The sequence below is a fragment of the Oryctolagus cuniculus genome, chromosome 15, assembly GCF_051225735.1.
Source record: "Oryctolagus cuniculus isolate XC-2025 breed Fujian yellow rabbit chromosome 15, ASM5122573v1, whole genome shotgun sequence".
Taxonomy (NCBI): Eukaryota; Metazoa; Chordata; class Mammalia; order Lagomorpha; family Leporidae; genus Oryctolagus; species Oryctolagus cuniculus.
Genome location: NC_142881.1, coordinates 21,408,540 through 21,413,621, shown reverse-complemented (window position 1 = coordinate 21,413,621; position 5,082 = coordinate 21,408,540).

Below are 5,082 nucleotides of genomic sequence, written 5' to 3'. Positions count from 1 at the left end.
TTTTAGTCCCAGCTGCCCAACTTCCAATCCAGCTCCCTGCTAATGCACTTACGAAAGCAGCAGATGAAGGTCTAATTGAGTGGGCCCCTGCACCCATGTGGGAGATGTGGAAGAATCTCCTGGCTCCTGTCTTTGGATTAGCCCAGCTCTGGCCACTGTGGTCATTTGGGGAGTGAACCAGTAGATGGAAGATCTTTATTTCTCTCTCTACCTTTCTCGTCTCTGTGTAACTCTACTGAATGAATATATAAATAAATCTATCTTTTTCAAAAGAGATTATTCTCCTAGAAAACCAGAACCATTGAATGAGAAGGAGCTGGATCTCCAGAAAGAATAACCTTGCAATTGTCTATGAAATTTACACAGCATTGAATTCTCTAGATTTCCAAAGAGAAGCCTAAGGGTATTTATTATGGTGACTATATACAAAAGCAGAGGAAGAGCCATATGTTTCAGGTCTGTTACATATAGTGTTAATAATATTACCCAGATAACTTAAGACTTATTAACTCACACTCCATCTTAGGTAGTAAATGAAGTACTAACAAAGTTTTGGATCATATTGAGTCTATTGATTCCATGAACTCATTAACTTACCATTTCCTTGAGGTAATGGATATAATGCTTTGTCCAGCTTTATGCAACACAACTTACCAAGCGCTACCTCTGAAAGCATCGTTCATATCTGGCAGATAAACTGTCAGATCAACTACTCTAGATGCCGAGGAAAGGAATATGACATTAGTTTGAATTAAGAAGTCACAACATAGACTAGAGGCTCAGATACCTACTAGTCCAGAAATGGTATTAAAACAAGAAATTATTGTAAAAGAGGCACTTTGTAGATATTAAAGACATACAAATATTTAGGACTCAAAAACTCAAGTCCTTTAAAAGAGCAGAATCATAAATGTGGACCATATATGACTGGTTCATGGCACAGTTGTTCTCAATTACTTTTCATATAGGTACAAATATATTTTAGTCAAATCAATGGTTGCTACTATTCACAACTCTCTGTGGAAGTTCAATAACAATCATAACTTCTTTGAAACAGAGAATTACATCCCGATCGCCACCTGGCTCTTGTATCAGAAAGTCACTAAACTATTGAATAAATCCATTCTATTTTGCAGCGCCCAAATTAAAACCTGTAACCGTGCTTTCTCCTGAATGTTTCTGATCTAATTCTTCAGGAGTTCTTAGAAAGCAACGAATTTCAGAATGAGAGTCAGGGATAAAGAGTGAACTCTCTTCCTTGTTGGATTAGGGACAGCAGGACAGTGGCAAGCATGCTAGCTTCGGTCCATTAACCATACTTCCCTAGGAATTTATTTATTGAAGACAGTTTCTATTACTGTGTCTTGCATTGCCTCAGTGCCAAAGATTAATGTTGGACAGAGTAGTTGATAGAGCTGAAACAGACATCTCATAGTCATCATCATTTAAAAAGGGTCAGACATGTATCATATTTGCCTGGATATGACTATAAAGAAAATATAAAGCAGATCTCTGATTTTGAGATGTGATTTTAGTTGAGGGCTGAATAAGGAAGTTAAAGAGAAAAAACCAACATAAAGAGGCACTATTAAGTTGATCACTGCTTTGGGATAATTGTGCTTGGTCCCACTGAGTCTGAGAAGTCTTAAGAAATGCATCTCAGGGCCGGCGCCGCGGCTCACTAGGCTAATCCTCCGCCTTGCGGTGCCAGCACACGGGATTCTAGTCCCGGTCGGGGCGCCGCATTCTGTCCCAGTTGCCCCTCTTCCAGGCCAGCTCTCTGCTGTGGCCAGGGAGTGCAGTGGAGGATGGCCCAAGTGCTTGGGCCCTGACCCCATGGGAGACCAGGAGAAGCGCCAGGCTCCTGCCTTTGGATCAGCGCGGTGTGCTGGCCACAGCGGGCCAGCTGCGGCAGCCATTGGAGGGTGAACCAACGGCAAAGGAAGACCTTTCTCTCTGTCTCTCTCATTGTCCACTCTGCCTGTCAAAAAAAAAAAAAAAAAAAAAAAAAGAAATGCATCTCAGAATTATTTTTTCAAAAGAACAAAAGGGGAGACATTATTTACTAAATTTCTCATCTTCTCTATTGCTCAGGTGATCCAGTTATTGTGTAGGACATGAAACGAGGTTCTGTCATTTTTCATGAAGCAAGTCCCAGATCATAAGGAATGTCATTTCCATAGTAGCTGAAAAAAATCACATTTTGGTGAACTTGCAAATTTTTAGGACTTTCACATTTAAGATAAATTGTTTATTCCTGTTACCCATAGAGTAGTAATTTTTCATTCATTATCAGGATGGTTGAATACCTTTACTAATCCCTGCACAATAAATCAGGGAGTTTTATACCTACTTGAATATTTTTGTTATTCCAAAAGTCACACTACTGTGTTCTGCTGATTCCAAAGTTAGGCTTAAGGTCTAAATGTACAGTATATACAGAACCCATTGAATTATATGGCAAGATTGATAGATAAGGTTTCTAATCTCCTCCTTGGAATGATTAGGATTCCTGAAACAGGTACTAGAATGTCTCTGAAAGCCTTAGAAACCTTTGGCTTTACAGAGGAATAGAGAAGCTAAGTACCACAAACCAAGGAAGCCGTCATCAGGACACACCCATTTGCTCACCAAGCCCATGGGAATCTCTGCATTCCTGACTTCACCTCTTGCTTCTGACTCTCAGGCACAATCAGTCATTGGCTGAACAGCCAGGCAATAACTGAAATCAGCACATCAAGAGGCCCAAAAGGCATGCTGGGACCTCTTAGGTATGATCCAGTATGTTTTTTCTTTTTCCTACCAAGAATACCTGGTTGTGTGTAGAAAACATGCCAGAGAAAGAAGAGACCGTGAAAATGCTTGTTCAGTAAATTTTCAATTCCTAAGTACAATGGGCTCCCATGAACTTCCATATCTGATGGCGTTTTCTAAGAGAGTGGCATCATAAAGGAGAGAATGTGCAATAGGATAAATGACACTGATGATCCAGAAGACTAGCTGAAATTCAAGCAATGACACCCAGAACAATAAAGCATTTTGTACCATAAAAATTTATACTTGTAGTTTCATCTTCAAAGAGGTCATGAAATTCATGTCAAGAAAATTCTCCATGAAATGATTCTCAAATTTTCAAGGGCAATCGTATTTGTCATTGCTGATGAACCATTATCAGTGTTATGTCAAAATCCCTAAATATAAGATACTATAAGCTATTGGGACATGTTGAACAGATAGATCTAAGGGTTATTGTATAAACCACCTAGCATCTTCCCTCTCCATTTTTAGAATAGTTCTCATCTAAATATCTATTTTCACTCTGTCATGTCATATGTAACTCAAGAGTTTATCTTTTCCTGTGTTAATATAATCTCACCTGAGCACTATGCTTTGTAAGTCATGAAAATACTTTCACATGAATTTTTCTGTTGCTTGTAAAATGATCTGAGGTAGGTAATGAAGGTTTTCCCTGCTCTTTGAACTAAAATGTGGGGCTGAAAGAAGTTAAGAATCACCTTGGTTTTCCATTTGTGGTGACTAGAACAACTAAGATAATAGTTGGGAGAGTAGCTGTGTTCATTAACTTTACAAGTTGGGATATCTCCATCAGAAGAATGTTCATACAACCTGGTTAACACAAAGACTTTAGATGATATATGGGGCCGGTGCTGTGGTGTGGCAGGTAAAGCCACCGCCTGCAGTGATGGCATTCCATATGGGTACTGGTGGAGTCCCAGCTTCTTCACTTCCAATCCAGCTCTCTGCTATGGCCTGGAAAAGCAGTAAAAGATGGCCCAGTTCTTGGAAGAACCAGTTCTTGGGAGAACCAGAAGAAGCTCCTGGCTCCTGGCTTCTGATCAGTGCAGCTCCAGTCATTGCAGCCACTTAGAGAGTAACTAGCAGATGGAAAACCTCTTTCTCTCTCTCTCTCTCTCCCTCCCTCTCTCTCTCTCTCTGTAACTCTGCCTTTCACATAAATAAATCTATAAAAATGATTTATGAAATTCTTTTCTAAAATATCACATATTGGTCCCATGGCTAACACTACAGAGAGTCTTCCTAATGCCCTTATGGGTTTCAGTCTTACTTTTAAGAGCAGAAACCCAACAGTTCTGTCCTCACTCTTAATGGTCTACCAAACTCCAAGAGTGGAGCAACCTGAAAATTGCACAATGATATATCATGGGAGAAGAGATAAATGGTTACAATCAATGCTCCCCTCTGTCCTCTAAGTCACAACTTCTTCCAGAAACAATAAGCTTAGAATTTTTAACTATATAACAGAGGTTAAAATATTTTCTTTAAAGAAAGAACACTATTTCAGAAAGGAAAAATTCCTTAAATCTAGAGAAGGTATCACCAAAGGGTACCAGACCATAAAGTCTTTTTTATGGTGAAGTACACAGATCCTCTTATAACATTGGTAGCAGTTTTCATAATCTGTACTTATGGAAAGCCAAGACACTGTGGCAAAAAAATGACCTAAGTGAAAGATTTCTTTGAGTGAGATCTCGGTGGAAAGAAGGGGCCATCAAAGAAGGAGGTGCCTTTCTCTGAAGGGAGGAGAGAACTTCCACTTTGACCATGGCCTTGTCTAAATATGATCAGAGTCAGTGAACTCAGGGGGCTTCCATAGCCTTGGCAGCTCATGACAAGAGCCCCGGGTGATTACTGACGTCATAACTAAGAGTGTCAATTATTAAATCAACAACAGGAGTCACTGTACATTTACTCCCCTTGTAGGATCTCTGTCCTTAATGTGTTGTACTATGAGAATTACCAGCAAAACTAGTCTTCAAACAGTACTTTATACTTGTGTGCCTGTGTGGGTGCAAACTATTGAAATCTTAGTGTAGAGCTGATCTTCTGTATATAAAGGTAATTAAAAATGAATCTTAAAGAAGAATGGGATGGGAGAGGGAGTAAGAGGTGAGATGGTCTGGGGATGAGAGGGCGGGTATGGGGGGAAGAACCACTATAATACAAAAGTTATACTTAAGAAATTTATATATATATTAAATAAAAGGATTAGAAAAAGAAAAAAAAAATCTGTGCTTAAAAATGCTACCTAAGAATTCTTTT